The sequence below is a fragment of the Phyllobates terribilis genome, unplaced genomic scaffold (assembly GCF_046119375.1).
Source record: "Phyllobates terribilis strain yellow unplaced genomic scaffold, ASM4611937v1 Scaffold_169__1_contigs__length_4117513, whole genome shotgun sequence".
NCBI lineage: Eukaryota > Metazoa > Chordata > Amphibia > Anura > Dendrobatidae > Phyllobates > Phyllobates terribilis.
The window spans coordinates 511095-531202 of NW_027362929.1; the positions used below are offsets into that span (position 1 = coordinate 511095).

The 20108-nt window shown below is 45.3% G+C and overlaps 15 non-coding genes across 15 annotated transcripts; all 15 read right to left on the reverse strand.

Moving 5' to 3' along the window:
* Positions 1–925: 925 nt before the first annotated feature.
* Positions 926–1116, reverse strand: LOC141210893 (U2 spliceosomal RNA). The gene has a single exon (XR_012280886.1). It is a non-coding gene; the product is annotated as a U2 spliceosomal RNA (small nuclear RNA).
* Positions 1117–2235: 1119 nt separating this feature from the next.
* On the reverse strand, positions 2236–2426 carry LOC141210017 (U2 spliceosomal RNA). Its single transcript, XR_012280198.1, has one exon. It is a non-coding gene; the product is annotated as a U2 spliceosomal RNA (small nuclear RNA).
* A 1119-nt stretch (positions 2427–3545) lies between these two features.
* Positions 3546–3736, reverse strand: LOC141210018 (U2 spliceosomal RNA). Its single transcript, XR_012280199.1, has one exon. It is a non-coding gene; the product is annotated as a U2 spliceosomal RNA (small nuclear RNA).
* A 1121-nt stretch (positions 3737–4857) lies between these two features.
* LOC141210894 (U2 spliceosomal RNA) lies at positions 4858–5048 on the reverse strand. The gene has a single exon (XR_012280887.1). It is a non-coding gene; the product is annotated as a U2 spliceosomal RNA (small nuclear RNA).
* A 1120-nt stretch (positions 5049–6168) lies between these two features.
* Positions 6169–6359, reverse strand: LOC141210896 (U2 spliceosomal RNA). Its single transcript, XR_012280889.1, has one exon. It is a non-coding gene; the product is annotated as a U2 spliceosomal RNA (small nuclear RNA).
* Positions 6360–7481: 1122 nt separating this feature from the next.
* On the reverse strand, positions 7482–7672 carry LOC141210897 (U2 spliceosomal RNA). Its single transcript, XR_012280890.1, has one exon. It is a non-coding gene; the product is annotated as a U2 spliceosomal RNA (small nuclear RNA).
* A 1120-nt stretch (positions 7673–8792) lies between these two features.
* On the reverse strand, positions 8793–8983 carry LOC141210899 (U2 spliceosomal RNA). The gene has a single exon (XR_012280891.1). It is a non-coding gene; the product is annotated as a U2 spliceosomal RNA (small nuclear RNA).
* Positions 8984–10104: 1121 nt separating this feature from the next.
* On the reverse strand, positions 10105–10295 carry LOC141210900 (U2 spliceosomal RNA). The gene has a single exon (XR_012280892.1). It is a non-coding gene; the product is annotated as a U2 spliceosomal RNA (small nuclear RNA).
* Positions 10296–11416: 1121 nt separating this feature from the next.
* Positions 11417–11607, reverse strand: LOC141210901 (U2 spliceosomal RNA). Its single transcript, XR_012280893.1, has one exon. It is a non-coding gene; the product is annotated as a U2 spliceosomal RNA (small nuclear RNA).
* Positions 11608–12730: 1123 nt separating this feature from the next.
* LOC141210902 (U2 spliceosomal RNA) lies at positions 12731–12921 on the reverse strand. Its single transcript, XR_012280894.1, has one exon. It is a non-coding gene; the product is annotated as a U2 spliceosomal RNA (small nuclear RNA).
* A 1121-nt stretch (positions 12922–14042) lies between these two features.
* On the reverse strand, positions 14043–14233 carry LOC141210903 (U2 spliceosomal RNA). The gene has a single exon (XR_012280895.1). It is a non-coding gene; the product is annotated as a U2 spliceosomal RNA (small nuclear RNA).
* A 1119-nt stretch (positions 14234–15352) lies between these two features.
* On the reverse strand, positions 15353–15542 carry LOC141210149 (U2 spliceosomal RNA). Its single transcript, XR_012280326.1, has one exon. It is a non-coding gene; the product is annotated as a U2 spliceosomal RNA (small nuclear RNA).
* Positions 15543–16664: 1122 nt separating this feature from the next.
* On the reverse strand, positions 16665–16855 carry LOC141210904 (U2 spliceosomal RNA). The gene has a single exon (XR_012280896.1). It is a non-coding gene; the product is annotated as a U2 spliceosomal RNA (small nuclear RNA).
* A 1122-nt stretch (positions 16856–17977) lies between these two features.
* LOC141209915 (U2 spliceosomal RNA) lies at positions 17978–18168 on the reverse strand. The gene has a single exon (XR_012280102.1). It is a non-coding gene; the product is annotated as a U2 spliceosomal RNA (small nuclear RNA).
* Positions 18169–19290: 1122 nt separating this feature from the next.
* LOC141209917 (U2 spliceosomal RNA) lies at positions 19291–19481 on the reverse strand. Its single transcript, XR_012280103.1, has one exon. It is a non-coding gene; the product is annotated as a U2 spliceosomal RNA (small nuclear RNA).
* Positions 19482–20108: the final 627 nt, after the last annotated feature.

The following is a 20108-nucleotide window of genomic DNA, read 5'->3' on the forward strand; positions in this document are numbered from 1 at the left end:
TCAACCCCCGGCTGTTCCCACCCGCCTCAACACCGTTGGAAGGGAGGAGAACCAATTAAGGCGGGGGGGGGGGGGGTGGAACGAGCAGCTGTCTACCCTTAGCAGGAGGGTTGCTGATTAATTACCTCTCCTGCTGCTGCTGCTGCTGGCTGTCCAGCAGCAGACTGAAGGTGGCTGCTGCTGTGCGCAGGTATATAAAGGCTCAGAGCCTATTATGACACGCGCAGCCAGCGTTCCATTGCCACATTCCGTCTACTGCAGGCGGGATACCTGGATGGCTGAATGTCACTGAGAAGCTCACAGAGACCGCCATAAGCAACAGTTTAAAAGAATGCCACAGACTAATCAACCAAAAATTTGGGTTGGTTTCTCTTTTATAGTCTGCAGGCATTAAATGAAAGAAGTCAGTGTTCCAGCAGAGGGAGACAACGTTTCAGAAAAGGCATTGTAGCAAACCAAAAAAGAAATTTTAAGCGCAGCAGAGTAACCAGCTCACATACCTGTTAGCTCAGGTGAGTTTAAAAGGCTGCTGTTGATAACAAGGGCATTTGCTAAATAGATGGTGTGTGTGCAACAATATACTGAAAGGTCAATTATATTGTGCAGCTTATCTCACCACCTGTAGTTATTTAGGTGAAAGCTCCAAAATGCTTGCCTAATATGTCTGTTTATCCAAAAGGAAGTATAGAGGGAGAGCTAGATAGATAGCATTGCATTACATTACATTACATGGCAATGCAATGCACAGTTGCTGAAGTTGAACCAAAATGAGCTTGTCATCTGGCTTCTGCAACTTTTAACATGAAAAATCCAATGAGGAGAAGAAAAGCAAAGCCAAAGAGTCCATCCCAAAATCCGACAAACAAGCAAAATGAACAAAAAGCATTGAATTCAATTCTTTCTGATTTTAGAAACTGCATTAAAGAAGGGGTGCACCGGTCCTGGAGATACTGCAATACCAGGTCAATGCGTGGAGTGGACAGAGCAAGCTCTTTTTCCATCTCCCTGTTCTAAAAATCCATTTAATATATGGTCCCCAGATAGGGGACGTATCAGATATTAAACTGATAAGAACAGATACTACACTTGATCTTAGCCAAAAGGCCGAGAAGCGATAACCAGAATTGGTTTCCGACTACGGTGCCACCCAAGGATTCTGAAAAGTCCATTTGTGGAGATGGCCACCTGGACTCCCGTTAAGAAGACATGCTGTCAACCTCTAGATCCCTCACATGCCTGCACTTTTCGGCTTGCTGCTGCTGCAATCCACGCGTTTTAGATCTGCATAACTCCACCTCTTTTAGCACAGTACCCTCAACCCCCGGCTGTTCCCACCCGCCTCAACACCGTTGGAAGGGAGGAGAACCAATTAAGGCGGGGGGGGGTGGAACGAGCAGCTGTCTACCCTTAGCAGGAGGGTCGCTGATTAATTACCTCTCCTGCTGCTGCTGCTGCTGGCTGTCCAGCAGCAGACTGAAGGTGGCTGCTGCTGTGCGCAGGTATATAAAGGCTCAGAGCCTATTATGACACGCGCAGCCAGCGTTCCATTGCCACATTCCGTCTACTGCAGGCGGGATACCTGGATGGCTGAATGTCACTGAGAAGCTCACAGAGACCGCCATAAGCAACAGTTTAAAAGAATGCCACAGACTAATCAACCAAACTTTTTGGGTTGGTTTCTCTTTTATAGTCTGCAGGCATTAAATGAAAGAAGTCAGTGTTCCAGCAGAGGGAGACAACGTTTCAGAAAAGGCATTGTAGCAAACCAAAAAAGAAATTTTAAGCGCAGCAGAGTAACCAGCTCACATACCTGTTAGCTCAGGTGAGTTTAAAAGGCTGCTGTTGATAACAAGGGCATTTGCTAAATAGATGGTGTGTGTGCAACAATATACTGAAAGGTCAATTATATTGTGCAGCTTATCTCACCACCTGTAGTTATTTAGGTGAAAGCTCCAAAATGCTTGCCTAATATGTCTGTTTATCCAAAAGGAAGTATAGAGGGAGAGCTAGATAGATAGCATTGCATTACATTACATTACATGGCAATGCAATGCACAGTTGCTGAAGTTGAACCAAAATGAGCTTGTCATCTGGCTTCTGCAACTTTTAACATGAAAAATCCAATGAGGAGAAGAAAAGCAAAGCCAAAGAGTCCATCCCAAAATCCGACAAACAAGCAAAATGAACAAAAAGCATTGAATTCAATTCTTTCTGATTTTAGAAACTGCATTAAAGAAGGGGTGCACCGGTCCTGGACATACTGCAATACCAGGTCAATGCGTGGAGTGGACAGAGCAAGCTCTTTTTCCATCTCCCTGTTCTAAAAATCCATTTAATATATGGTCCCCAGATAGGGGACGTATCAGATATTAAACTGATAAGAACAGATACTACACTTGATCTTAGCCAAAAGGCCGAGAAGCGATAACCAGAATTGGTTTCCGACTACGGTGCCACCCAAGGATTCTGAAAAGTCCATTTGTGGAGATGGCCACCTGGACTCCCGTTAAGAAGACATGCTGTCAACCTCTAGATCCCTCACATGCCTGCACTTTTCGGCTTGCTGCTGCTGCAATCCACGCGTTTTAGATCTGCATAACTCCACCTCTTTTAGCACAGTACCCTCAACCCCCGGCTGTTCCCACCCGCCTCAACACCGTTGGAAGGGAGGAGAACCAATTAAGGCGGGGGGGGGTGGAACGAGCAGCTGTCTACCCTTAGCAGGAGGGTTGCTGATTAATTACCTCTCCTGCTGCTGCTGCTGCTGGCTGTCCAGCAGCAGACTGAAGGTGGCTGCTGCTGTGCGCAGGTATATAAAGGCTCAGAGCCTATTATGACACGCGCAGCCAGCGTTCCATTGCCACATTCCGTCTACTGCAGGCGGGATACCTGGATGGCTGAATGTCACTGAGAAGCTCACAGAGACCGCCATAAGCAACAGTTTAAAAGAATGCCACAGACTAATCAACCAAACTTTTTGGGTTGGTTTCTCTTTTATAGTCTGCAGGCATTAAATGAAAGAAGTCAGTGTTCCAGCAGAGGGAGACAACGTTTCAGAAAAGGCATTGTAGCAAACCAAAAAAGAAATTTTAAGCGCAGCAGAGTAACCAGCTCACATACCTGTTAGCTCAGGTGAGTTTAAAAGGCTGCTGTTGATAACAAGGGCATTTGCTAAATAGATGGTGTGTGTGCAACAATATACTGAAAGGTCAATTATATTGTGCAGCTTATCTCACCACCTGTAGTTATTTAGGTGAAAGCTCCAAAATGCTTGCCTAATATGTCTGTTTATCCAAAAGGAAGTATAGAGGGAGAGCTAGATAGATAGCATTGCATTACATTACATTACATGGCAATGCAATGCACAGTTGCTGAAGTTGAACCAAAATGAGCTTGTCATCTGGCTTCTGCAACTTTTAACATGAAAAATCCAATGAGGAGAAGAAAAGCAAAGCCAAAGAGTCCATCCCAAAATCCGACAAACAAGCAAAATGAACAAAAAGCATTGAATTCAATTCTTTCTGATTTTAGAAACTGCATTAAAGAAGGGGTGCACCGGTCCTGGACATACTGCAATACCAGGTCAATGCGTGGAGTGGACAGAGCAAGCTCTTTTTCCATCTCCCTGTTCTAAAAATCCATTTAATATATGGTCCCCAGATAGGGGACGTATCAGATATTAAACTGATAAGAACAGATACTACACTTGATCTTAGCCAAAAGGCCGAGAAGCGATAACCAGAATTGGTTTCCGACTACGGTGCCACCCAAGGATTCTGAAAAGTCCATTTGTGGAGATGGCCACCTGGACTCCCGTTAAGAAGACATGCTGTCAACCTCTAGATCCCTCACATGCCTGCACCTTTCGGCTTGCTGCTGCTGCAATCCACGCGTTTTAGATCTGCATAACTCCACCTCTTTTAGCACAGTACCCTTAACCCCCGGCTGTTCCCACCCGCCTCAACACCGTTGGAAGGGAGGAGAACCAATTAAGGCGGGGGGGGGGGTGGAACGAGCAGCTGTCTACCCTTAGCAGGAGGGTTGCTGATTAATTACCTCTCCTGCTGCTGCTGCTGCTGGCTGTCCAGCAGCAGACTGAAGGTGGCTGCTGCTGTGCGCAGGTATATAAAGGCTCAGAGCCTATTATGACACGCGCAGCCAGCGTTCCATTGCCACATTCCGTCTACTGCAGGCTTGATACCTGGATGGCTGAATGTCACTGAGAAGCTCACAGAGACCGCCATAAGCAACAGTTTAAAAGAATGCCACAGACTAATCAACCAAACTTTTTGGGTTGGTTTCTCTTTTATAGTCTGCAGGCATTAAATGAAAGAAGTCAGTGTTCCAGCAGAGGGAGACAACGTTTCAGAAAAGGCATTGTAGCAAACCAAAAAAGAAATTTTAAGCGCAGCAGAGTAACCAGCTCACATACCTGTTAGCTCAGGTGAGTTTAAAAGGCTGCTGTTGATAACAAGGGCATTTGCTAAATAGATGGTGTGTGTGCAACAATATACTGAAAGGTCAATTATATTGTGCAGCTTATCTCACCACCTGTAGTTATTTAGGTGAAAGCTCCAAAATGCTTGCCTAATATGTCTGTTTATCCAAAAGGAAGTATAGAGGGAGAGCTAGATAGATAGCATTGCATTACATTACATTACATGGCAATGCAATGCACAGTTGCTGAAGTTGAACCAAAATGAGCTTGTCATCTGGCTTCTGCAACTTTTAACATGAAAAATCCAATGAGGAGAAGAAAAGCAAAGCCAAAGAGTCCATCCCAAAATCCGAAAAACAAGCAAAATGAACAAAAAGCATTGAATTCAATTCTTTCTGATTTTAGAAACTGCATTAAAGAAGGGGTGCACCGGTCCTGGAGATACTGCAATACCAGGTCAATGCGTGGAGTGGACAGAGCAAGCTCTTTTTCCATCTCCCTGTTCTAAAAATCCATTTAATATATGGTCCCCAGATAGGGGACGTATCAGATATTAAACTGATAAGAACAGATACTACACTTGATCTTAGCCAAAAGGCCGAGAAGCGATAACCAGAATTGGTTTCCGACTACGGTGCCACCCAAGGATTCTGAAAAGTCCATTTGTGGAGATGGCCACCTGGACTCCCGTTAAGAAGACATGCTGTCAACCTCTAGATCCCTCACATGCCTGCACTTTTCGGCTTGCTGCTGCTGCAATCCACGCGTTTTAGATCTGCATAACTCCACCTCTTTTAGCACAGTACCCTCAACCCCCGGCTGTTCCCACCCGCCTCAACACCGTTGGAAGGGAGGAGAACCAATTAAGGCGGGGGGGGGGTGGAACGAGCAGCTGTCTACCCTTAGCAGGAGGGTTGCTGATTAATTACCTCTCCTGCTGCTGCTGCTGCTGGCTGTCCAGCAGCAGACTGAAGGTGGCTGCTGCTGTGCGCAGGTATATAAAGGCTCAGAGCCTATTATGACACGCGCAGCCAGCGTTCCATTGCCACATTCCGTCTACTGCAGGCGGGATACCTGGATGGCTGAATGTCACTGAGAAGCTCACAGAGACCGCCATAAGCAACAGTTTAAAAGAATGCCACAGACTAATCAACCAAACTTTTTGGGTTGGTTTCTCTTTTATAGTCTGCAGGCATTAAATGAAAGAAGTCAGTGTTCCAGCAGAGGGAGACAACGTTTCAGAAAAGGCATTGTAGCAAACCAAAAAAGAAATTTTAAGCGCAGCAGAGTAACCAGCTCACATACCTGTTAGCTCAGGTGAGTTTAAAAGGCTGCTGTTGATAACAAGGGCATTTGCTAAATAGATGGTGTGTGTGCAACAATATACTGAAAGGTCAATTATATTGTGCAGCTTATCTCACCACCTGTAGTTATTTAGGTGAAAGCTCCAAAATGCTTGCCTAATATGTCTGTTTATCCAAAAGGAAGTATAGAGGGAGAGCTAGATAGATAGCATTGCATTACATTACATTACATGGCAATGCAATGCACAGTTGCTGAAGTTGAACCAAAATGAGCTTGTCATCTGGCTTCTGCAACTTTTAACATGAAAAATCCAATGAGGAGAAGAAAAGCAAAGCCAAAGAGTCCATCCCAAAATCCGACAAACAAGCAAAATGAACAAAAAGCATTGAATTCAATTCTTTCTGATTTTAGAAACTGCATTAAAGAAGGGGTGCACCGGTCCTGGAGATACTGCAATACCAGGTCAATGCGTGGAGTGGACAGAGCAAGCTCTTTTTCCATCTCCCTGTTCTAAAAATCCATTTAATATATGGTCCCCAGATAGGGGACGTATCAGATATTAAACTGATAAGAACAGATACTACACTTGATCTTAGCCAAAAGGCCGAGAAGCGATAACCAGAATTGGTTTCCGACTACGGTGCCACCCAAGGATTCTGAAAAGTCCATTTGTGGAGATGGCCACCTGGACTCCCGTTAAGAAGACATGCTGTCAACCTCTAGATCCCTCACATGCCTGCACTTTTCGGCTTGCTGCTGCTGCAATCCACGCGTTTTAGATCTGCATAACTCCACCTCTTTTAGCACAGTACCCTCAACCCCCGGCTGTTCCCACCCGCCTCAACACCGTTGGAAGGGAGTAGAACCAATTAAGGCGGGGGGGGGGGGTGGAACGAGCAGCTGTCTACCCTTAGCAGGAGGGTTGCTGATTAATTACCTCTCCTGCTGCTGCTGCTGCTGGCTGTCCAGCAGCAGACTGAAGGTGGCTGCTGCTGTGCGCAGGTATATAAAGGCTCAGAGCCTATTATGACACGCGCAGCCAGCGTTCCATTGCCACATTCCGTCTACTGCAGGCGGGATACCTGGATGGCTGAATGTCACTGAGAAGCTCACAGAGACCGCCATAAGCAACAGTTTAAAAGAATGCCACAGACTAATCAACCAAACTTTTTGGGTTGGTTTCTCTTTTATAGTCTGCAGGCATTAAATGAAAGAAGTCAGTGTTCCAGCAGAGGGAGACAACGTTTCAGAAAAGGCATTGTAGCAAACCAAAAAAGAAATTTTAAGCGCAGCAGAGTAACCAGCTCACATACCTGTTAGCTCAGGTGAGTTTAAAAGGCTGCTGTTGATAACAAGGGCATTTGCTAAATAGATGGTGTGTGTGCAACAATATACTGAAAGGTCAATTATATTGTGCAGCTTATCTCACCACCTGTAGTTATTTAGGTGAAAGCTCCAAAATGCTTGCCTAATATGTCTGTTTATCCAAAAGGAAGTATAGAGGGAGAGCTAGATAGATAGCATTGCATTACATTACATTACATGGCAATGCAATGCACAGTTGCTGAAGTTGAACCAAAATGAGCTTGTCATCTGGCTTCTGCAACTTTTAACATGAAAAATCCAATGAGGAGAAGAAAAGCAAAGCCAAAGAGTCCATCCCAAAATCCGACAAACAAGCAAAATGAACAAAAAGCATTGAATTCAATTCTTTCTGATTTTAGAAACTGCATTAAAGAAGGGGTGCACCGGTCCTGGAGATACTGCAATACCAGGTCAATGCGTGGAGTGGACAGAGCAAGCTCTTTTTCCATCTCCCTGTTCTAAAAATCCATTTAATATATGGTCCCCAGATAGGGGACGTATCAGATATTAAACTGATAAGAACAGATACTACACTTGATCTTAGCCAAAAGGCCGAGAAGCGATAACCAGAATTGGTTTCCGACTACGGTGCCACCCAAGGATTCTGAAAAGTCCATTTGTGAGATGGCCACCTGGACTCCCGTTAAGAAGACATGCTGTCAACCTCTAGATCCCTCACATGCCTGCACTTTTCGGCTTGCTGCTGCTGCAATCCACGCGTTTTAGATCTGCATAACTCCACCTCTTTTAGCACAGTACCCTCAACCCCCGGCTGTTCCCACCCGCCTCAACACCGTTGGAAGGGAGGAGAACCAATTAAGGCGGGGGGGGGGGTGGAACGAGCAGCTGTCTACCCTTAGCAGGAGGGTTGCTGATTAATTACCTCTCCTGCTGCTGTTGCTGCTGGCTGTCCAGCAGCAGACTGAAGGTGGCTGCTGCTGTGCGCAGGTATATAAAGGCTCAGAGCCTATTATGACACGTGCAGCCAGCGTTCCATTGCCACATTCCGTCTACTGCAGGCGGGATACCTGGATGGCTGAATGTCACTGAGAAGCTCACAGAGACCGCCATAAGCAACAGTTTAAAAGAATGCCACAGACTAATCAACCAAACTTTTTGGGTTGGTTTCTCTTTTATAGTCTGCAGGCATTAAATGAAAGAAGTCAGTGTTCCAGCAGAGGGAGACAACGTTTCAGAAAAGGCATTGTAGCAAACCAAAAAAGAAATTTTAAGTGCAGCAGAGTAACCAGCTCACATACCTGTTAGCTCAGGTGAGTTTAAAAGGCTGCTGTTGATAACAAGGGCATTTGCTAAATAGATGGTGTGTGTGCAACAATATACTGAAAGGTCAATTATATTGTGCAGCTTATCTCACCACCTGTAGTTATTTAGGTGAAAGCTCCAAAATGCTTGCCTAATATGTCTGTTTATCCAAAAGGAAGTATAGAGGGAGAGCTAGATAGATAGCATTGCATTACATTACATTACATGGCAATGCAATGCACAGTTGCTGAAGTTGAACCAAAATGAGCTTGTCATCTGGCTTCTGCAACTTTTAACATGAAAAATCCAATGAGGAGAAGAAAAGCAAAGCCAAAGAGTCCATCCCAAAATCCGACAAACAAGCAAAATGAACAAAAAGCATTGAATTCAATTCTTTCTGATTTTAGAAACTGCATTAAAGAAGGGGTGCACCGGTCCTGGAGATACTGCAATACCAGGTCAATGCGTGGAGTGGACAGAGCAAGCTCTTTTTCCATCTCCCTGTTCTAAAAATCCATTTAATATATGGTCCCCAGATAGGGGACGTATCAGATATTAAACTGATAAGAACAGATACTACACTTGATCTTAGCCAAAAGGCCGAGAAGCGATAACCAGAATTGGTTTCCGACTACGGTGCCACCCAAGGATTCTGAAAAGTCCATTTGTGGAGATGGCCACCTGGACTCCCGTTAAGAAGACATGCTGTCAACCTCTAGATCCCTCACATGCCTGCACTTTTCGGCTTGCTGCTGCTGCAATCCACGCGTTTTAGATCTGCATAACTCCACCTCTTTTAGCACAGTACCCTCAACCCCCGGCTGTTCCCACCCGCCTCAACACCGTTGGAAGGGAGGAGAACCAATTACGGCGGGGGGGGGGGTGGAACGAGCAGCTGTCTACCCTTAGCAGGAGGGTTGCTGATTAATTACCTCTCCTGCTGCTGCTGCTGCTGGCTGTCCAGCAGCAGACTGAAGGTGGCTGCTGCTGTGCGCAGGTATATAAAGGCTCAGAGCCTATTATGACACGCGCAGCCAGCGTTCCATTGCCACATTCCGTCTACTGCAGGCGGGATACCTGGATGGCTGAATGTCACTGAGAAGCTCACAGAGACCGCCATAAGCAACAGTTTAAAAGAATGCCACAGACTAATCAACCAAACTTTTTGGGTTGGTTTCTCTTTTATAGTCTGCAGGCATTAAATGAAAGAAGTCAGTGTTCCAGCAGAGGGAGACAACGTTTCAGAAAAGGCATTGTAGCAAACCAAAAAAGAAATTTTAAGCGCAGCAGAGTAACCAGCTCACATACCTGTTAGCTCAGGTGAGTTTAAAAGGCTGCTGTTGATAACAAGGGCATTTGCTAAATAGATGGTGTGTGTGCAACAATATACTGAAAGGTCAATTATATTGTGCAGCTTATCTCACCACCTGTAGTTATTTAGGTGAAAGCTCCAAAATGCTTGCCTAATATGTCTGTTTATCCAAAAGGAAGTATAGAGGGAGAGCTAGATAGATAGCATTGCATTACATTACATTACATGGCAATGCAATGCACAGTTGCTGAAGTTGAACCAAAATGAGCTTGTCATCTGGCTTCTGCAACTTTTAACATGAAAAATCCAATGAGGAGAAGAAAAGCAAAGCCAAAGAGTCCATCCCAAAATCCGACAAACAAGCAAAATGAACAAAAAGCATTGAATTCAATTCTTTCTGATTTTAGAAACTGCATTAAAGAAGGGGTGCACCGGTCCTGGAGATACTGCAATACCAGGTCAATGCGTGGAGTGGACAGAGCAAGCTCTTTTTCCATCTCCCTGTTCTAAAAATCCATTTAATATATGGTCCCCAGATAGGGGACGTATCAGATATTAAACTGATAAGAACAGATACTACACTTGATCTTAGCCAAAAGGCCGAGAAGCGATAACCAGAATTGGTTTCCGACTACGGTGCCACCCAAGGATTCTGAAAAGTCCATTTGTGGAGATGGCCACCTGGACTCCCGTTAAGAAGACATGCTGTCAACCTCTAGATCCCTCACATGCCTGCACTTTTCGGCTTGCTGCTGCTGCAATCCACGCGTTTTAGATCTGCATAACTCCACCTCTTTTAGCACAGTACCCTCAACCCCCGGCTGTTCCCACCCGCCTCAACACCGTTGGAAGGGAGGAGAACCAATTAAGGCGGGGGGGGGGGTGGAACGAGCAGCTGTCTACCCTTAGCAGGAGGGTTGCTGATTAATTACCTCTCCTGCTGCTGCTGCTGCTGGCTGTCCAGCAGCAGACTGAAGGTGGCTGCTGCTGTGCGCAGGTATATAAAGGCTCAGAGCCTATTATGACACGCGCAGCCAGCGTTCCATTGCCACATTCCGTCTACTGCAGGCGGGATACCTGGATGGCTGAATGTCACTGAGAAGCTCACAGAGACCGCCATAAGCAACAGTTTAAAAGAATGCCACAGACTAATCAACCAAACTTTTTGGGTTGGTTTCTCTTTTATAGTCTGCAGGCATTAAATGAAAGAAGTCAGTGTTCCAGCAGAGGGAGACAACGTTTCAGAAAAGGCATTGTAGCAAACCAAAAAAGAAATTTTAAGCGCAGCAGAGTAACCAGCTCACATACCTGTTAGCTCAGGTGAGTTTAAAAGGCTGCTGTTGATAACAAGGGCATTTGCTAAATAGATGGTGTGTGTGCAACAATATACTGAAAGGTCAATTATATTGTGCAGCTTATCTCACCACCTGTAGTTATTTAGGTGAAAGCTCCAAAATGCTTGCCTAATATGTCTGTTTATCCAAAAGGAAGTATAGAGGGAGAGCTAGATAGATAGCATTGCATTACATTACATTACATGGCAATGCAATGCACAGTTGCTGAAGTTGAACCAAAATGAGCTTGTCATCTGGCTTCTGCAACTTTTAACATGAAAAATCCAATGAGGAGAAGAAAAGCAAAGCCAAAGAGTCCATCCCAAAATCCGACAAACAAGCAAAATGAACAAAAAGCATTGAATTCAATTCTTTCTGATTTTAGAAACTGCATTAAAGAAGGGGTGCACCGGTCCTGGAGATACTGCAATACCAGGTCAATGCGTGGAGTGGACAGAGCAAGCTCTTTTTCCATCTCCCTGTTCTAAAAATCCATTTAATATATGGTCCCCAGATAGGGGACGTATCAGATATTAAACTGATAAGAACAGATACTACACTTGATCTTAGCCAAAAGGCCGAGAAGCGATAACCAGAATTGGTTTCCGACTACGGTGCCACCCAAGGATTCTGAAAAGTCCATTTGTGGAGATGGCCACCTGGACTCCCGTTAAGAAGACATGCTGTCAACCTCTAGATCCCTCACATGCCTGCACTTTTCGGCTTGCTGCTGCTGCAATCCACGCGTTTTAGATCTGCATAACTCCACCTCTTTTAGCACAGTACCCTCAACCCCCGGCTGTTCCCACCCGCCTCAACACCGTTGGAAGGGAGGAGAACCAATTAAGGCGGGGGGGGGGGGGTGGAACGAGCAGCTGTCTACCCTTAGCAGGAGGGTTGCTGATTAATTACCTCTCCTGCTGCTGCTGCTGCTGGCTGTCCAGCAGCAGACTGAAGGTGGCTGCTGCTGTGCGCAGGTATATAAAGGCTCAGAGCCTATTATGACACGCGCAGCCAGCGTTCCATTGCCACATTCCGTCTACTGCAGGCGGGATACCTGGATGGCTGAATGTCACTGAGAAGCTCACAGAGACCGCCATAAGCAACAGTTTAAAAGAATGCCACAGACTAATCAACCAAACTTTTTGGGTTGGTTTCTCTTTTATAGTCTGCAGGCATTAAATGAAAGAAGTCAGTGTTCCAGCAGAGGGAGACAACGTTTCAGAAAAGGCATTGTAGCAAACCAAAAAAGAAATTTTAAGCGCAGCAGAGTAACCAGCTCACATACCTGTTAGCTCAGGTGAGTTTAAAAGGCTGCTGTTGATAACAAGGGCATTTGCTAAATAGATGGTGTGTGTGCAACAATATACTGAAAGGTCAATTATATTGTGCAGCTTATCTCACCACCTGTAGTTATTTAGGTGAAAGCTCCAAAATGCTTGCCTAATATGTCTGTTTATCCAAAAGGAAGTATAGAGGGAGAGCTAGATAGATAGCATTGCATTACATTACATTACATGGCAATGCAATGCACAGTTGCTGAAGTTGAACCAAAATGAGCTTGTCATCTGGCTTCTGCAACTTTTAACATGAAAAATCCAATGAGGAGAAGAAAAGCAAAGCCAAAGAGTCCATCCCAAAATCCGACAAACAAGCAAAATGAACAAAAAGCATTGAATTCAATTCTTTCTGATTTTAGAAACTGCATTAAAGAAGGGGTGCACCGGTCCTGGAGATACTGCAATACCAGGTCAATGCGTGGAGTGGACAGAGCAAGCTCTTTTTCCATCTCCCTGTTCTAAAAATCCATTTAATATATGGTCCCCAGATAGGGGACGTATCAGATATTAAACTGATAAGAACAGATACTACACTTGATCTTAGCCAAAAGGCCGAGAAGCGATAACCAGAATTGGTTTCCGACTACGGTGCCACCCAAGGATTCTGAAAAGTCCATTTGTGGAGATGGCCACCTGGACTCCCGTTAAGAAGACATGCTGTCAACCTCTAGATCCCTCACATGCCTGCACTTTTCGGCTTGCTGCTGCTGCAATCCACGCGTTTTAGATCTGCATAACTCCACCTCTTTTAGCACAGTACCCTCAACCCCCGGCTGTTCCCACCCGCCTCAACACCGTTGGAAGGGAGGAGAACCAATTAAGGCGGGGGGGGGGGTGGAACGAGCAGCTGTCTATCCTTAGCAGGAGGGTTGCTGATTAATTACCTCTCCTGCTGCTGCTGCTGCTGGCTGTCCAGCAGCAGACTGAAGGTGGCTGCTGCTGTGCGCAGGTATATAAAGGCTCAGAGCCTATTATGACACGCGCAGCCAGCGTTCCATTGCCACATTCCGTCTACTGCAGGCGGGATACCTGGATGGCTGAATGTCACTGAGAAGCTCACAGAGACCGCCATAAGCAACAGTTTAAAAGAATGCCACAGACTAATCAACCAAACTTTTTGGGTTGGTTTCTCTTTTATAGTCTGCAGGCATTAAATGAAAGAAGTCAGTGTTCCAGCAGAGGGAGACAACGTTTCAGAAAAGGCATTGTAGCAAACCAAAAAAGAAATTTTAAGCGCAGCAGAGTAACCATCTCACATACCTGTTAGCTCAGGTGAGTTTAAAAGGCTGCTGTTGATAACAAGGGCATTTGCTAAATAGATGGTGTGTGTGCAACAATATACTGAAAGGTCAATTATATTGTGCAGCTTATCTCACCACCTGTAGTTATTTAGGTGAAAGCTCCGAAATGCTTGTCTAATATGTCTGTTTATCCAAAAGGAAGTATAGAGGGAGAGCTAGATAGATAGCATTGCATTACATTACATTACATGGCAATGCAATGCACAGTTGCTGAAGTTGAACCAAAATGAGCTTGTCATCTGGCTTCTGCAACTTTTAACATGAAAAATCCAATGAGGAGAAGAAAAGCAAAGCCAAAGAGTCCATCCCAAAATCCGACAAACAAGCAAAATGAACAAAAAGCATTGAATTCAATTCTTTCTGATTTTAGAAACTGCATTAAAGAAGGGGTGCACCGGTCCTGGAGATACTGCAATACCAGGTCAATGCGTGGAGTGGACAGAGCAAGCTCTTTTTCCATCTCCCTGTTCTAAAAATCCATTTAATATATGGTCCCCAGATAGGGGACGTATCAGATATTAAACTGATAAGAACAGATACTACACTTGATCTTAGCCAAAAGGCCGAGAAGCGATAACCAGAATTGGTTTCCGACTACGGTGCCACCCAAGGATTCTGAAAAGTCCATTTGTGGAGATGGCCACCTGGACTCCCGTTAAGAAGACATGCTGTCAACCTCTAGATCCCTCACATGCCTGCACTTTTCGGCTTGCTGCTGCTGCAATCCACGCGTTTTAGATCTGCATAACTCCACCTCTTTTAGCACAGTACCCTCAACCCCCGGCTGTTCCCACCCGCCTCAACACCGTTGGAAGGGAGGAGAACCAATTAAGGCGGGGGGGGGTGGAACGAGCAGCTGTCTACCCTTAGCAGGAGGGTTGCTGATTAATTACCTCTCCTGCTGCTGCTGCTGCTGGCTGTCCAGCAGCAGACTGAAGGTGGCTGCTGCTGTGCGCAGGTATATAAAGGCTCAGAGCCTATTATGACACGCGCAGCCAGCGTTCCATTGCCACATTCCGTCTACTGCAGGCGGGATACCTGGATGGCTGAATGTCACTGAGAAGCTCACAGAGACCGCCATAAGCAACAGTTTAAAAGAATGCCACAGACTAATCAACCAAACTTTTTGGGTTGGTTTCTCTTTTATAGTCTGCAGGCATTAAATGAAAGAAGTCAGTGTTCCAGCAGAGGGAGACAACGTTTCAGAAAAGGCATTGTAGCAAACCAAAAAAGAAATTTTAAGCGCAGCAGAGTAACCAGCTCACATACCTGTTAGCTCAGGTGAGTTTAAAAGGCTGCTGTTGATAACAAGGGCATTTGCTAAATAGATGGTGTGTGTGCAACAATATACTGAAAGGTCAATTATATTGTGCAGCTTATCTCACCACCTGTAGTTATTTAGGTGAAAGCTCCAAAATGCTTGCCTAATATGTCTGTTTATCCAAAAGGAAGTATAGAGGGAGAGCTAGATAGATAGCATTGCATTACATTACATTACATGGCAATGCAATGCACAGTTGCTGAAGTTGAACCAAAATGAGCTTGTCATCTGGCTTCTGCAACTTTTAACATGAAAAATCCAATGAGGAGAAGAAAAGCAAAGCCAAAGAGTCCATCCCAAAATCCGACAAACAAGCAAAATGAACAAAAAGCATTGAATTCAATTCTTTCTGATTTTAGAAACTGCATTAAAGAAGGGGTGCACCGGTCCTGGAGATACTGCAATACCAGGTCAATGCGTGGAGTGGACAGAGCAAGCTCTTTTCCATCTCCCTGTTCTAAAAATCCATTTAATATATGGTCCCCAGATAGGGGACGTATCAGATATTAAACTGATAAGAACAGATACTACACTTGATCTTAGCCAAAAGGCCGAGAAGCGATAACCAGAATTGGTTTCCGACTACGGTGCCACCCAAGGATTCTGAAAAGTCCATTTGTGGAGATGGCCACCTGGACTCCCGTTAAGAAGACATGCTGTCAACCTCTAGATCCCTCACATGCCTGCACTTTTCGGTTTGCTGCTGCTGCAATCCACGCGTTTTAGATCTGCATAACTCCACCTCTTTTAGCACAGTACCCTCAACCCCCGGCTGTTCCCACCCGCCTCAACACCGTTGGAAGGGAGGAGAACCAATTAAGGCGGGGGGGGGGGGTGGAACGAGCAGCTGTCTACCCTTAGCAGGAGGGTTGCTGATTAATTACCTCTCCTGCTGCTGCTGCTGCTGGCTGTCCAGCAGCAGACTGAAGGTGGCTGCTGCTGTGCGCAGGTATATAAAGGCTCAGAGCCTATTATGACACGCGCAGCCAGCGTTCCATTGCCACATTCCGTCTACTGCAGGCGGGATACCTGGATGGCTGAATGTCACTGAGAAGCTCACAGAGACCGCCATAAGCAACAGTTTAAAAGAATGCCACAGACTAATCAACCAAACTTTTTGGGTTGGTTTCTCTTTTATAGTCTGCAGGCATTAAATGAAAGAAGTCAGTGTTCCAGCAGAGGGAGACAACGTTTCAGAAAAGGCATTGTAGCAAACCAAAAAAGAAATTTTAAGCGCAGCAGAGTAACCAGCTCACATACCTGTTAGCTCAGGTGAGTTTAAAAGGCTGCTGTTGATAACAAGGGCATTTGCTAAATAGATGGTGTGTGTGCAACAATATACTGAAAGGTCAATTATATTGTGCAGCTTATCTCACCACCTGTAGTTATTTAGGTGAAAGCTCCAAAATGCTTGTCTAATATGTCTGTTTATCCAAAAGGAAGTATAGAGGGAGAGCTAGATAGATAGCATTGCATTACATTACATTACATGGCAATGCAATGCACAGTTGCTGAAGTTGAACCAAAATGAGCTTGTCATCTGGCTTCTGCAACTTTTAACATGAAAAATCCAATGAGGAGAAGAAAAGCAAAGCCAAAGAGTCCATCCCAAAATCCGACAAACAAGCAAAATGAACAAAAAGCATTGAATTCAATTCTTTCTGATTTTAGAAACTGCATTAAAGAAGGGGTGCACCGGTCCTGGAGATACTGCAATACCAGGTCAATGCGTGGAGTGGACAGAGCAAGCTCTTTTTCCATCTCCCTGTTCTAAAAATCCATTTAATATATGGTCCCCAGATAGGGGACGTATCAGATATTAAACTGATAAGAACAGATACTACACTTGATCTTAGCCAAAAGGCCGAGAAGCGATAACCAGAATTGGTTTCCGACTACGGTGCCACCCAAGGATTCTGAAAAGTCCATTTGTGGAGATGGCCACCTGGACTCCCGTTAAGAAGACATGCTGTCAACCTCTAGATCCCTCACATGCCTGCTCTTTTCGGCTTGCTGCTGCTGCAATCCACGCGTTTTAGATCTGCATAACGCCACCTCTTTTAGCACAGTACCCTCAACCCCCGGCTGTTCCCACCCGCCTCAACACCGTTGGAAGGGAGGAGAACCAATTAAGGCGGGGGGGGGGGGTGGAACGAGCAGCTGTCTACCCTTAGCAGGAGGGTTGCTGATTAATTACCTCTCCTGCTGCTGCTGCTGCTGGCTGTCCAGCAGCAGACTGAAGGTGGCTGCTGCTGTGCGCAGGTATATAAAGGCTCAGAGCCTATTATGACACGCGCAGCCAGCGTTCCATTGCCACATTCCGTCTACTGCAGGCGGGATACCTGGATGGCTGAATGTCACTGAGAAGCTCACAGAGACCGCCATAAGCAACAGTTTAAAAGAATGCCACAGACTAATCAACCAAACTTTTTGGGTTGGTTTCTCTTTTATAGTCTGCAGGCATTAAATGAAAGAAGTCAGTGTTCCAGCAGAGGGAGACAACGTTTCAGAAAAGGCATTGTAGCAAACCAAAAAAGAAATTTTAAGCGCAGCAGAGTAACCATCTCACATACCTGTTAGCTCAGGTGAGTTTAAAAGGCTGCTGTTGATAACAAGGGCATTTGCTAAATAGATGGTGTGTGTGCAACAATATACTGAAAGGTCAATTATATTGTGCAGCTTATCTCACCACCTGTAGTTATTTAGGTGAAAGCTCCAAAATGCTTGTCTAATATGTCTGTTTATCCAAAAGGAAGTATAGAGGGAGAGCTAGATAGATAGCATTGCATTACATTACATTACATGGCAATGCAATGCACAGTTGCTGAAGTTGAACCAAAATGAGCTTGTCATCTGGCTTCTGCAACTTTTAACATGAAAAATCCAATGAGGAGAAGAAAAGCAAAGCCAAAGAGTCCATTCCAAAATCCGACAAACAAGCAAAATGAACAAAAAGCATTGAATTCAATTCTTTCTGATTTTAGAAACTGCATTAAAGAAGGGGTGCACCGGTCCTGGAGATACTGCAATACCAGGTCAATGCGTGGAGTGGACAGAGCAAGCTCTTTTTCCATCTCCCTGTTCTAAAAATCCTTTTAATATATGGTCCCCAGATAGGGGACGTATCAGATATTAAACTGATAAGAACAGATACTACACTTGATCTTAGCCAAAAGGCCGAGAAGCGATAACCAGAATTGGTTTCCGACTACGGTGCCACCCAAGGATTCTGAAAAGTCCATTTGTGGAGATGGCCACCTGGACTCCCGTTAAGAAGACATGCTGTCAACCTCTAGATCCCTCACATGCCTGCTCTTTTCGGCTTGCTGCTGCTGAAATCCACGCGTTTTAGATCTGCATAACTCCACCTCTTTTAGCACAGTACCCTCAACCCCCGGCTGTTCCCACCCGCCTCAACACCGTTGGAAGGGAGGAGAACCAATTAAGGCGGGGGGGGGGGGTGGAACGAGCAGCTGTCTACCCTTAGCAGGAGGGTTGCTGATTAATTACCTCTCCTGCTGCTGCTGCTGCTGGCTGTCCAGCAGCAGACTGAAGGTGGCTGCTGCTGTGCGCAGGTATATAAAGGCTCAGAGCCTATTATGACACGCGCAGCCAGCGTTCCATTGCCACATTCCGTCTACTGCAGGCGGGATACCTGGATGGCTGAATGTCACTGAGAAGCTCACAGAGACCGCCATAAGCAACAGTTTAAAAGAATGCCACAGACTAATCAACCAAACTTTTTGGGTTGGTTTCTCTTTTATAGTCTGCAGGCATTAAATGAAAGAAGTCAGTGTTCCAGCAGAGGGAGACAACGTTTCAGAAAAGGCATTGTAGCAAACCAAAAAAGAAATTTTAAGCGCAGCAGAGTAACCAGCTCACATACCTGTTAGCTCAGGTGAGTTTAAAAGGCTGCTGTTGATAACAAGGGCATTTGCTAAATAGATGGTGTGTGTGCAACAATATACTGAAAGGTCAATTATATTGTGCAGCTTATCTCACCACCTGTAGTTATTTAGGTGAAAGCTCCAAAATGCTTGTCTAATATGTCTGTTTATCCAAAAGGAAGTATAGAGGGAGAGCTAGATAGATAGCATTGCATTACATTACATTACATGGCAATGCAATGCACAGTTGCTGAAGTTGAACCAAAATGAGCTTGTCATCTGGCTTCTGCAACTTTTAACATGAAAAATCCAATGAGGAGAAGAAAAGCAAAGCCAAAGAGTCCATTCCAAAATCCGACAAACAAGCAAAATGAACAAAAAGCATTGAATTCAATTCTTTCTGATTTTAGAAACTGCATTAAAGAAGGGGTGCACCGGTCCTGGAGATACTGCAATACCAGGTCAATGCGTGGAGTGGACAGAGCAAGCTCTTTTTCCATCTCCCTGTTCTAAAAATCCTTTTAATATATGGTCCCCAGATAGGGGACGTATCAGATATTAAACTGATAAGAACAGATACTACACTTGATCTTAGCCAAAAGGCCGAGAAGCGATAACCAGAATTGGTTTCCGACTACGGTGCCACCCAAGGATTCTGAAAAGTCCATTTGTGGAGATGGCCACCTGGACTCCCGTTAAGAAGACATGCTGTCAACCTCTAGATCCCTCACATGCCTGCACTTTTCGGCTTGCTGCTGCTGCAATCCACGCGTTTTAGATCTGCATAACTCCACCTCTTTTAGCACAGTACCCTCAACCCCCGGCTGTTCCCACCCGCCTCAACACCGTTGGAAGGGAGGAGAACCAATTAAGGCGGGGGGGGGTGGAACGAGCAGCTGTCTACCCTTAGCAGGAGGGTTGCTGATTAATTACCTCTCCTGCTGCTGCTGCTGCTGGCTGTCCAGCAGCAGACTGAAGGTGGCTGCTGCTGTGCGCAGGTATATAAAGGCTCAGAGCCTATTATGACACGCGCAGCCAGCGTTCCATTGCCACATTCCGTCTACTGCAGGCGGGATACCTGGATGGCTGAATGTCACTGAGAAGCTCACAGAGACCGCCATAAGCAACAGTTTAAAAGAATGCCACAGACTAATCAACCAAACTTTTTGGGTTGGTTTCTCTTTTATAGTCTGCAGGCATTAAATGAAAGAAGTCAGTGTTCCAGCAGAGGGACACAACGTT